The sequence below is a fragment of the Euprymna scolopes genome, chromosome 6 (assembly GCF_053919585.1).
Source record: "Euprymna scolopes isolate OS-2025 chromosome 6, ASM5391958v1, whole genome shotgun sequence".
Taxonomy (NCBI): domain Eukaryota; kingdom Metazoa; phylum Mollusca; class Cephalopoda; order Sepiida; family Sepiolidae; genus Euprymna; species Euprymna scolopes.
This window is the reverse complement of record NC_136487.1, coordinates 113,414,931-113,428,924: the sequence shown is the minus strand read 5'-3', so window position 1 is coordinate 113,428,924 and position 13,994 is coordinate 113,414,931. Positions and strand designations below refer to the sequence as shown.

General features: G+C 38.1%; 1 protein-coding gene across 4 annotated transcripts in view; it reads right to left on the bottom strand.

Annotated features, from left to right (window-relative positions):
• LOC145277884 (uncharacterized) overlaps window positions 1–13,994 on the bottom strand; it is a 132,964-nt gene that overhangs the window by 56,417 nt on the left and 62,553 nt on the right. The gene's annotated exons all lie outside the window — the stretch shown is intronic.

Here is a 13,994-nt window from a genome sequence, read left to right as displayed (position 1 = left end):
TTTAAAAGAATCAGAATTGGAATCTATTTGTATCAGAACCTGAAAAAATATTTTGGAATCGTCCCATCACTAGTATTCACACAATCTCCCCAAACAAGTACAATTTTATTTTATTTCCCTGGGATGGGGGTGCACTATTCAATGATCTGTCAATAGAACTACTTAAGTATCGGATAATTTTCTAGACTTAATTTCCGTTGTGGCTTGTGCAATTATTTTTAGCCTACCACTTATTACGATAGTTTATCCGATTTGTGTTTTCAATTAAAAAAGATTTTCCACAAGAGGAAAAAAAAAAATCAATAAATATTAGAAATCGCCAGATTGTACCAAATGGCTAACTTTTAGCTAGGAGCAAAATATAGTATATCACACTTCATCTTACTTTTCCTCGGTCAGTATAGAAGAAATTCTTCTAGACTGAGACAATTTTAATTTTTGACCCAATCTAGAGCGCCCCTTTTTAGTGAGTTGCCCCCCACCCTATATTAGAAATCGACTGTCTAATTCACCCCTTCAGGGGAGGGAGATAAAGACCAACTCCTTGGTCTTTAGGCTAGAAACAAAGTAATATTTTATTTTACTATCAAACTTATCACCTATCAAGGTCAAGAGTCACTCAAGAATAAGTATTAATGAGGCAGAAATGAACACAAGAGCTCTTTTCTCCCGACATTAAACACAAAATCGACTGTGCCTTTTAACTCGGCCCTTGTGAGAAGGAAAATATACAGGAATCAAATCCTAGGCTAGAAGCAAAGTAATATTTTATTTTACTATTTTGCTCATCATTTATTAAGGCTAAGAAACACTCAAGAATAAGGATTATTGAGGCAGGAACAAATACAAGCTAAAAGATGAGGAACACTATTGGAGTACTAACATTGTTAAATGGTATGAACTAGATTCGATTACTTATAGTGTGGTCTATGAGAGGAATTTGTTTTGGATTTAAAGACGTCAATGTGGTAATTAGCAAAGAAGAACAGGGGAGAAGTCTTTGCAATACTACATTTAATCTTTTCTGTCCTTGGTCAGCGAGGAAGGAATCCTAAATGGAGACAATTTTTTTTATTTTTGTCCTAATCCAGAGGAACCCTTTTTGGAGAGCTGATTTTTTTCTTCTCACATTAAAAACAGACTGTGTCCTACTCGGTCCTTGCGTGGAGGAAAGTAAATAGGGACTATGGAGTGTTAAAGGTTTCATCTACAACTTTTGGTGTTCTTTTAGAAAATTTATCAAAATTATTTTGTTGAATGCCGAAGCTCAATTTAAAAAGTCAGACACAAATTCTCACGTTCACTCTTATTGTCAAATTAGAATCTTCCGCCAACTCAAACTTTGCATTGGCATCTTTTGGCAAGTTACATAAGTAGCCAGAAGATGCCAAAACAAAGACTGCCAGATGATTAATTCAAAACGTGGCATCTCCACGTTAAGAATGGCTTTATATTTAGAACACCATTCTTAACATGGAGGAATAGGAGATTTCACATTGACAAACTTGAAGGTCACTTTCAGTTTAAAAATTTTCCTTGATTTAATGAATTTAATGCTTTGTTTTTTTAAATTTATTTACTTTTTTTTTTTTTTATTACATTTTCACCCCAAACAAGGCACATTGCCACTTTGGTGTAGGGGGCTACTATCAGGGACATAAGCATCAGAGGTACTGTGAAGGAAGTTGGGCAGCAAGATGTCGGTTCAGGTTTCACTTGAACTTCTGCATGTCAGTACAGTCGGGGAAGCAAGGACCTGGAAGGGAATTCCAAAAGTCCAGTGGTTCTGGGGAAGAAACTATTGGAGTAGAAGGCTCTCTTGCATCTAGGGATCTCTACTGTGAAGGGGTGGGATTTAGCTGCTTGTCGGGTTTGTCGGGGGTATTTACGTCAAGGGGGCACAAGTGCTTGCAGTTCGTCAGAGCATTCACCGTTAAAGTACTTGTAGAACAGGCAGAGGGATGCAACATTTTGGCGATGTGACAGAGGCTGAAGTTTAGCTGACAGTTCAGGACCTATCAGATTGGCGACTCTTTTGAACCTTGTCTAGGAGCGAGAGACTAGTGGCAGACGCACCAACCCAAATATGACAACAATACTCCATACATGGGCGAATGGTGGCCTTATAGAGGTATAGGATACTTTCAGGCGTTAATAGCTTTCTAGTACGGTAGAGAGAACCCACCTTCTTCGCAGCGGTCCTGGCAATGTTCTCAATGTAATTGTTCCAACTCATGTTTCCTGTGAACGTTAGGCCGAGGAGTTTAAAAGATGTACTTTCAGATAAAGAGTCATTGGCCATTGTTATTGGTGGTAGAGAAGGTTTCTTGTAATTATTGAAGAAAACAAGTTTAGTCTTGGCAGCATTGAAGGTGACCATCCATTTTTGTCCCCATTCCACTACAGATTGGAGGTCATCCTCTAGTGTTTCTGCCATTTTTTTTAGATATGTGTTCATTTGTTTTCCTGTCATGTCTGTTATAGAGCGTGGTGTCGTCAGCATACATACCCATCTCAGACAATTTTGTCAGGGAGGTCATTTATGAATATTAGGAATAACAGAGGTCCAAGGATAGACCTCTGAGGCACTCCCGCATTTATATAATATTGTTTAGATGTACAACCGTCGAGGACAACCTGGATTTTTCTCTTATCTAAGAAGGATCTAATTATGTTATGTATTCTTCCAGTGATGCCGTATGATCTGATTTTCTTGAGAAGACCCTCATGCCATACCCTGTCAAAAGCCTTAGATATATCTAGAGCTACCACTCTACCCTCCCCTGCTTTGTCCAGTGAATGGTATATACATTCTGATATTACAGTTAGGATGTCTGCTGTGGAACGGGCTTGCCTAAATCCATATTGTTCGTCAGTCATAAGTTTAGCATCTGTAAAGTGATGGACTGCAAAGGAAAGTCAGGGAGGGGGTGGTTAGCAGAGTCTAGTGTGGAGTTGGAGGCAAACCATCTGGCAAGCATGTTAGCCTTCTCAGTTGCTGAGCAAACAACCTCATGATTGTTGAATAGTGAGGGAATTGTTGAATGCCCATTATTTACTACACTGTTGTAGATTTTCCAGAAGTCTTAGGTTCCTAATTTCTGTGCTTCGACGCATTTTTGGGTGATTTCAGTAAATTCTCTCTTAGCTGTCGCTATTTCTTTCTTACGGTTATTTCTGGCTTCTATGTATTCTGACTGTTTGAACTGGACTTGTGTCGGTTAAATTTGCGGTACGCATGCTGCCTTTGCGCTATGGCAGCTGCAGTAGTTGAAGTGAACCATTGGGGAGAATGGGGTTTGCTATAGAATTTGCGTGTGGGAACATGTGCTTCAATTGCCGCTTTGAACCATTCAGTGGTCTCATTTGCGCAATGTTCAGCAGGAAGTGAAAAGATATTTTGCCATGGAGCATCCCTGATGAGGTTCCTGATGGTTTCCTAGTCAGCCTTTTTATAATATGTTGTTGTTTTGAGCAGTGGCTCTTCAGTTTTGAATCTAGAGTTTACAGCGATTTCAACCATTACCACTGCATGATCAGCGTTCCCAAGAGGGCTGTGGACATTCGTTACACAATCATCGGGAACTGTAGTCAGAAACAGATCTAGAAGTGATGTATGTTGTTCTTGCTGGTCTGGGAAATGGGTGGGAAACGTAACCATCTGTGATAGGGAATGAGATATAGAGAAGTTATGTGTTGTGGTACCAGCTGCGTCTCTGTAAGTAGAAAATCCAAGCCAGTTGCTGTGGCGGACATCGAAGTCACTAAATACATGCACTTGTGCGCTAGTGTCGAGGGAAAGTGCTGTATCTATGCTGTCAGAGACTTTGTTTATTAAGATACAGTCCTGGGTCGAGGGAGAGCGGTAGAGAAAATAAAAGTAGCTAATGTTATGTTGCATGTTAAGCACATAGAGGCTTGATCGTTCGATTCTAGTTTAGTTTCTCTAATCAAGGGGAGGGTGTTTCGAATGTAGACTCCAAGCCCATGCATATGTCTGTCAGAGTCCTTACGGCAAAGTGGGAGGTATCCAGGCATGTTAAAGTAGTTAGAGGGGATGGAGGAGTGTAGGTTAGTCTCACTTAGTGCTAAGACATCCGGGGTATTTGTTAGGAAAAATGCTTCAACATCATTTAAATTAGTTCTAAGCCCACGGATGTTCGTAAATGCGAGCCTCAAGGAAGAAGACAGGTTGTTTTTGTTTGAGTTTTGGCCTGGTTTTAGCGTAATTTTTTTAATGTAAACTAGCGATAAAATGTTAGGCAAAATATTTTAATGTAAACTAGCGATAAAAAGGTTAGGCAAAATTCCAGAATGTTCCATAAACCAGGAATTATTTTCTCCTATATAGGAAGCTAGGACTTTAAGTAGTATACTTAATATCTATCATTATAAGCTCGCTTGTATTGAAATGTTGTTTCCCTGCAAGCTATATAAAATCGCTGAACATTGTTTTACTTTCAATTATATTTGTAACTTAAACGTAGTGAGCATAGCTACGTCGCTAGGACTTTTACTGAGCCGTATCAAACTGACTGTATTTTACTATGAATCCCGACGCACCATACACTAATAGTTTTTCTCTCATTACGGTACAAACCCTTTGCTGGATTCTATGTATATCCAATATATATACTTTACCTCCAAGACGATTGCCTATGTCTGATTTGCATGTTAGATAAAAAAAAAAATAATTTTTTTTTTTCTTCTTCTAACTTGACACTCAAAATTCTAGTAATTAATTCTACTGTATTCTGTAAGTTTAACCCTCTCCTAAAAACTAAGAATCTGCCCTACTCCCCAAGCTGCCACTAACACGCATACATTACACACGACTTGGATGGGGGTCCTCAGCTTTCAGCCCTTAACCATCACATGCTGACCGATTGGAAGTCATGATCACTAAACATCCATTCATTTCTACCTCTAAGGCATGCACTAGTTTGTTCTTAACCAGGTAGATACTAACTACAGTCTGTACTTAGATTTACAGCTATCTATGTAACATAGCAATAGCTGTCTCTTCCTTAGCCTTACAATGTTAAATGCAAAAACTGAACCGATACTCTGTAACGCAAAATACAATTTGCTGATTTATAAACGAAAGCTGAAGATATCCTTATTAAAAATGGAAACTTAATACCCATAACACTGATACATTCGCATCTACTGGAAATCTCCCCAGATATCTATTTACTGTATTATACATAATGTAGACGCCATAGCGTATAATTTACTTCCACCTGTACTGTTTTGTACTTATCAAAAATGACGTACTTGTATCTATTGAATATACATAACCCTTCTGCCATCTAAAATATCCAGAGTTTGTACAACAATTTTTAGTTAATTTGTAATATCAAGCTATTCTGTAACGCATTCCTAAGCCAACATAAAAATAAAAGGAAGAAAATTTTATTTTACTTTTATTTTTTTTAAAATTTATTTTCTCAATTATAAATTCAAAGGAAAAAAGCATTAAGCCATATTAACTACTTCCAACAGACCTGTTTGCAAATATAGCTGCTTTCACTGCATGAACTCTTACTCACCCCTCCTCTAGTAACAAACAATGAAATAGCAATGTCCCGTAATGACTTTGAGGAATATAATCTCTTAGTAGATATATAACCTTTATAAACTAACCCAGTAACAACACAAACCACCCTTGTGGGGTCGCAGAAATACCTGGATTAGGACCCAAGTGCGGGGCAAACTCTCTCGGTACTTCCCAGGTCATCCGTCTAGGAGAAAGAAAACTCTGAAGCTAAACCTAAGGGGAGGAAGGCCTCTCCAGTCTTGGATGACAACCTTCCTAGAGCTGGTGACGCAAACAAATTACCGGTCTGCAAACCTAAACTGCTTAAGGAGTAGATAGGCACTGTCTATCGCCCGGCTTCCATAATCTTTTGTCTATTAGCCAGGCATAGAGGTCGAACCACTGGGAGTCAACAGAAGCACTCGGTGGTCGATCTTGTTTCCTGACCAAGGCAATGAACACCGTTTTTCCCCACTCCCGACACATCCCAACCCTTAAACTGGGCACTTGAGAGTGTTTGAATACCGTAATGCTAGTGCAAGCAGATTGGGTTGACCATCATCTGATGGGTTGAGGGTACCGGAGAGACAGTTCCTGGCTGCTGTTCCCGATTGGTAGTACAGGAACCCTAACTCTTTGGTAATGCTTAGAGCGGCTGCTCCATCAACAGTTGTATAATATTGGGATGTTTTGTAGTGCCATGTCGTGCATGGCTGGTTACCTTTAATGCATCCAAAACCAAACTCCTATCCTTACATCATCAACGCTCTGATCCCCATCTGGCATCAATTGGTATGAATGGCTCTCATCTGGGTGAGAGCCCATGTTTTGACAAGCTTCTGGGTTTGACCTTTACTCCTGATCTGAAATGGAACATCAGGTCTGTTGCCAAGGTCGCTGGAAAGATGGTGGGATCCTTCTACCGCTCCAGAAGATATCTCACTACTGATGCAATTCTCTATCTATATAAAAGCCAAGTACGTCCAAGGATGGAATACTGTTGCCATATCTAGGCAGGAGCTGCTAAAAACAGCCTATCCTGCCTTGACAGAGTACAAAATAGACTTTGTGGCTTAGTGGGGGATGCCCTTTTCTCTACCCTGCAACCTCTCTCCCACAGAAGAGATGTTGCGAGCCTATTCTTGTTTTATCGTTATTTCCATGGCAGATGCTCGTCTGAACTCCAATCTCTGGCCCCCCCTCGCCAATCTTTCACGAAAAACACCCGTCTAGCTGAATCCACTGTGAAAAATTTCCCCCACTCTTTAGCTGTGCCTAAATCAAAACGTGGATTCCATGAACAAAGCTTCTTTCTTAGAACTGCACGCCTGTGGAACTGTTCCATCTGCCTGCTTCCCACCTGACTACAACTTGGATGTCTTCAAGTCCAACGTTAACAAATTCCTAATGAACCGCCCCTTAAGTAAACACTTCATCAAATCTCCACACTAACGTAATGTACTTGCAATAACCCTTATCCCTGAGTGGCTTCCGGGCCTTGATAAGTGGTGATCACTGTAAAAAAAAAAAAAGAAAAAAAAAGGGACTCTGCACTCATCCCTGGTGGGCTATCCTGAGGCTACCACCCTAGTAGATGGAGGGACAGCTGATGATCTGCCTGTGTTGTATGTCTTGTATTCTGCATAACCACTTGCTCAGCACCCCTTATCTAAACTGAAACTCTTAAAAATAAAAATGACAGTACATTCATGCTTTCATTGAAACTTATCTGACAGCTGATTGGCTAATCCTTCTGACACTTTCTAACTGCTTACATAACCTGCCTGAAAATGATGATGCAATATTGTCAGAAATGGGATTGCAAACCGAATATTCAATATTCCAATTTTTACATTTTGTAGTAAAAGTCTATTTTGAGGGCAAATATTATCTGAGTAGAAATCTTTCTGGCATCTAGGGATTTCTACAATGTAGGAGTGGGATTTTGCTGCTTGTTGGGTTAGTCGGGGATATTCACATTGAGAGGGTACAAGGGCTTTAAGTTTGTTAAAACAGACACAGATGCCATATTTGCACGATGGGACAGAGGTTGGGGTTTGGTCGCTAGTGCAGGACCCATTAGGTTGCCAACTGTTGAAAAAATTACTTCTAACGTAAAAATTGTCATTGTTAGCTTAATATTCTTCAAATAAATAAAACGAATATGTCTTCTATATTTATTTCAAATTGTAGTAATTTAATTCTTTTTAAAATAAAAATTTTGTCTTTACTGTAAAAAAATAATTGTCAACGAAATATCCTTCAAATCAATAAAATGAATGTCAATTCGGCATGACAATTTGATTTGCGAACAATTCATTTTATAATGAATAAAGTTGAAATTTTTTTATTTAGTGACATTACTAATCACCAGCTTTGAGGATTGGCAGATGAGTTTTCCATGCGGAGAATCAAACCTAAATTTAAAAAAAAAAAATCATGACCCGAGTGTTACCAGCTAGAACAGAAACAAATCTGTTGCGTTCCAGCTAGAGACGTTACTGCATGAACCATTGCCAATCAGATAAGAAATAGGTAAAAATAAACTAACATTAATATGCAGATGTATATTCATTTGTGCATGCGTAAAAGAGCAGTTTAAGTTGACTTACGCTTGCTAAAAGCCATATAAAAAAAAAAATTAAAAAAAAAAAAACGGTCCACAACCACATTGCACTGCTCTGCAACTTCGGTCTCGGAAATACAGTTTGAAGGTAAAAAAAAAAAAAAAGAAAAAAAAAATGGAGACAGACATAGTGAGTTTTATAAATGTGATTTCACAAGTGGCATTTTTTTTTTTCACCCTGAGGCTGCATACTTTTTTCATAGTTGCCAGCTTTGAAACAGTTTCTAACTATAACTCTTCAGAAATGTACATTACTTTCACACAAGAAGCCAAACTTAATCCAACTACATTTTGAGGGTTAATATAAAAGTTATGACAGAAGAAAAAATAAATCGTAAGCTAAACGCTTTGGTTTGGATTCTTCGTGGTGGTGCAGGAGTCATCTTTTTTTTTTTTTTTAAACTTTTTAAATCATTGCTATATATTGGGTCCAATATAATATACGAAATCTGCATTAATCAAAATATATTTAAATGTATTTTATGACCTGGCAATATATATATATATATATATATATATATATACACACACACACACACACACTGCATGTCAAATTATAAACGAGATAACATTTTTCTACCAGTTTCAGAAACTTACTGGTAGTTTCGTATCAAAAGCTTCAGAAACGTTGACAATGTTGAGCTACACGTACTGTGAATACAGAACAGCTAGCAAAAAGGTAAAACTACCCTCGAAATATAAAAAATGATAGGAAGAGAAGAACTTTATCAAGGACCCCACAAAAGGTACGTAAGAGAGCTGATAAAGGTAAATCTACAGTTGTTTCATGCTGTTCTCTACCCCAAATTAAATGTGAGGTTAAGAACCTTGGGCAGACAAGTTGAGAAGTCTTTGACCAAGCCGGATTGAAGAAGGTCTCAAAAAGTACTCGATGTCGCCTTCTGAAAGGCTCAATTATGAAATATGATAATTTTGTAGCTTACTCTTTAAGTCAACTCTTTGGCTTAAAAGTTATTGGTATATGAAAATGTACTGGATTACACGAACTCAGTATATAACTAACATATAAAAAAAAAAAAAAAAATTAACCTAGATTTAAAACGGGTCAAGACACTAAATAGTAAACACAAAGGAACGGGTCAACCAGAGATCAAATGGGCCTTTGTCCTGTAATTGCCTGCTCATTGGCTGATTAGGAAAGGTGCGGTGGATACTAGAAAGCTGATTGGCTAACAAAAAACTCAAGAGAAGGTGCGTATATAAAAACGCGAGACAACCACAAAATTCTCGCATAAGCCTGAAGAATCCTAGAGTGGATGAAACGCAGAATATTCAGTGTAGATTAATCGCCATATATATTTTATAACTTACTAACTAGCTCTACCTATGTATTGAACACTGTTGAAGTAAATACTTCAAGTTGATGCATAAATTTATACTTTCATATATTAATTTATGTGAGTAAATGAAGTAGTTATATATATATATATATATATATATATATATATATATATCGTATTTCTTGTTCCAAGTAGAATTGACGCTTAAGTCTCACATCATCAAAAGGTAAGATACTTTTTCATAAAGAGCAGAAAAGATATGCTGGGATAAAAAGTTATTCAAACCAGTTGCTTGTGTCCCTGCATTGCCAGGAAAAGGAGATTAACTTCAGAGATACTTTGAAACTCAAGAATATGAACTTGTTTAAAATAACTAAATAAGAATGCTATTTCAGCAGGTTTTGTAGAGTGCAGAATCACTGCTTACGCATTCATATTTACAGAATAATGGATGAAAGCGATTGTATTTGTGTGTGTGTGTGTGTATATATATATATGAGAGAGAGGATGGAATAATAAAATAGATGATAGGATTCCATTTCTGTTTGATGCTGCAGACCATCTACTAGTTGATCATTTGTGTACAAATCCAAAGAGCGCTAGGAGTCTTTTATTATGTCTGAAAGTAACAGTGTTCAACAAACGAAATCAGAGATGCGCCACTGTACAAATCATGCTCTCTACCGATCCTAGTTATGACAACAGGACCATTGCCAGCACCCTCAAAATGCAAATCCAAACAGTTCAATGCTTGAGGGCACAGCTCAATGAAGTTTCCAGCCATGGTTATGATCTTTGGAATGGTTTCAAGTGAGGGCCACATCATGCCACCTCACATCTTTGAAATCGACTTGAAAGTCAACACCAAAGTGTACCTGGATGTGCTGAAGAGTGTGGTGATCCCCTGGTGCAATCAGGTGACCACTGGCAGACCCTGGGTGTGGCAGCAGGACTTGGCGACGGCCTACAAGTCCAAAGAGACCCAGGTTTGGTTTCAGGAGTGCTATGACTTTGTACCCTTCTCTAAATGCCCCCTCTCCTTCCCCCACTTGGACCTGCTAGACTACTTTGTTTTGTCATGCATCGAGAACGGCACCAACATGACCTCTCACAACAGCAAAGCCAGTCTAATCGACACCATCTGCCGAGTATTCATTGAGCTCCCACCAGCGCTTGTGGAAAAGGCATTCTCCAAATTCCGGAGCCATATTGAGGCGGTGATTGAGGCTGACGGCGGCTATATCGAATAGATGTCAGCTCTACTACATAATGAAGTTACCTGAATTGATTTCTTCGATAAAAGTTTTAAAATAAAGCTGTAGCGTTAGGGCGATAAATTTATTGTTCTGTACGAGCCTTTTTCAAGTCTCACACAAAACACACATTCATATTTCAAGCTGTCATATATATACGCGCACACAAACATACGCGCCCACGTCCACACATGTACACATATTCACGTTCGCGTACATACACTCACATTCACATATATATACACACACGCTTACGTATACACATGTACTCACACACGCGAACACGAACACACACATGGACGACGTCACTTCCGCTTTCTAAGGAAAAACACATGCGCAAAAGACACTCCAGAAGCGAGTATAAAACATGGAGACAAGCTGTTTCTAATCCTCTCTTTAGCACCAACTCTCAACGAGAGAGGTTGGGCTAACAAGCCGCCGCCGTTTCGGCGCGCGCGCACGCGCACCTCACGCCCACTTCCTACTATGTATGGGGCATGAGCTAATGACTGTATGTATACATTCTCCCTCTTTCTCTCTCCATCTACTACTGGCCACTAAGAACACCTTCGCGTAGCTAACTACTAACTGATGACAACTCTAATATCCACTCTTTGTCTACACGCTGGACTACCATTCTCAATTTTCCTACAACATTTATTTCTCTTCCCACACGCGAACAAACAATAGTGACCCAAACTTGAGATGAAAACACATTTCCTTTTCTTGCTACAACACCAGTCCTGCAACGGACATTGGTTACATACGCGCGGACATGTTATAACTAAAATGTTCATTTCTTTCAACAGCAAATAAACGACGTTTATCTTATCCATTACTTGAGTCTTTGTTTCCTTCAATTCCCATTCGTTTCATTATTCTTTTGTAACGGGATTGGGGTATTTATACATCCTAGTCCCCTACAGTTCCACCTTGTATATATTAGATATATATAAAAGTATGTCTGCAGTTAACAGATTGTGCTGACATATCAGAATTCATGTGGGAAATTTTAAAATATAATCCAAGTAATTGTTAATTTGCGGAAACACGTTGCAGTTAGGAAATGTGATCATATTGGAATTATATTTTGACAAAGAATTTAGAGAGGGAGGGCAAAAAAAAGAAAGATTACTTTATATATAAGAAAAAGAAAATTGTCACTCAGAAAATGTCAACCTATACTGAGTGCAGTTAATCAACTTTCACAAAGCGGAGGTTGGTAAACAGTTGCGCATGAGGAGAGGGGGGGGGTCTCGTCCTGTTTTTAGATATACTGAACCTGTGGGTGCGGCTCCCCCACCCATTAACATCAAAACAACCTTGTGTTACATACTGTTCCTGCTGTGAGAGTAGAGATAAATAGAGCACTGCCAATTACAACAGGCTACATCTTCCCATGCTCTTGCTATGTAAAGAGTCTAAGACCCATGTTTCAAAGTGGGTTCAATCTGACAGGAGGTGAGGAGAGGGAGGATAAATTCTGCCTTCATTTCGCTCAAACGTTTGCCAGGTGGTGCCAATTTTCACTACCCCTGTGTGAAAAAGCAACCTGCATTCTGTGTAGAAGCTTCCCTTGAGAGAAACGGTGATGGGGGTGTAGACGGTAAAGTATGACACAGCGTTAAGAGTTCTATACGCAAATTCTAATGCGCATTAAATTATTATAAGGTTCAATTGGTAAATATTGAAGATAAAATTCAACTAGTGCATAAAAAGCTTTAGTAAGAAAATGGCTTCATAATCTAAAAGCCATGGAGTTCAATCCCTGTGCAATGCAGTAAATTTTAACTTTACTTAAATTACACCCCAAAATAGATTTTATTATACAATACCAGAGAAATTTTCTGGAGCAGTAGCATACAAATAATAAACAAGTAAACCAGTAGCATGATCCAAATATTTGCCCAGCAACGTCAATAGATTGGATAGAAGTTTACCATTTTAGTAAAAAAAAGTTGCTAACCATTTGCTAAGAAAGCCTTTTATTCTAATAGCTTCTTCCCCAAAACGGCAGGACTTTGGAATTCTCTTCCGGTTTCCTGCTTCCTCAACTGTACTGACATGCAGAAGTAATGTGAACAGACATCTTGCTGCTAAACTCCCTACATAGTACACCTGGAACTTAGATCCCTGATAGTAGCCTTCTACATCAAAGTGGCAATATGCCTTGTTTAGGGGGGAAAATGTAATTAAAAAAAAAAATAAATAAAAAAAACGAAAATTTTAAATCCTACAATAAAAATTGTGATAACATAAAAGAAGGTTCTGGATTGTTTTTAGCTGCAGATTGATAATTTGCAAGAGTCATTTTCACTTACTTTCACAACGTTTCAATCAGTGCAACCTCCAACGATCTCCAGCTCTGTCTTTTTGAACTCCGGAATTCATACAGAATTTAAAATCTAACTATTTAATCCCTTTAATCAATAAGGATAGATTATTCTTGTGTCTTTCATGGCCGGGTAAAGTGTTAATCATGTTATTCTTGGTTATTGCCTCCAAAGAATAGTCATTCAGAACTGATCAACACCCTTATCCGTTGTACAACTTGGAGGATTAGGGTTCAACTTTTACTGCAGACAACAATCAGTAAGAATAATATAATTAAGGTTGGCAAAACGAAATCAATGCAGCCACATGCATCGAATAAAGAGTCCAGCTCAAAATTTTGTACAGATTTTGAGTTTAACAAGGATTCTCAAGTTAAAAGATAAAAAAAAGGTGTACCAATGTGATGACATCTGGAAATGAAACTTGGTCAGTTAGGATTGAGGACTTGCGTTGCATTTGAGAGAAATAATATAAGAATGATACAATGGTAAAGCAAGTCTTAAAGACTTTCTTTACTTCCGATAATCTCAGAGGACAGTATAGAGAAATGTGTGTAGAAGTGTAGAATTTGATGGCATGGTCACATTAAAAGAATGGATTAGAGTTCTTGAATTATTAGGTTGGTGCAAAAATAATGTCATTTTTTGACGTCAACTTTAATTCAAAATATAACTTTTTTGCACCAACCTAATATTAAATTGGGGTATCATATACAGTTTACAGGAGAAAAACAAGGGAAACATGAAAGTGATAAAAATGGACCTGGTCATAGAGAGGTTAGTTTAGAAGTTAATTTCTTGAAGCAATCTGATGCATGCCAACATATAAAACAGACATTAAACCTAATAGAATGATGATGATTAATAAGGTCAAAGGTTATACAAGCTGAAATTTGAAAAGAACAACTAATATGAGTATAGTAGTCCGAATAATGCAATTAC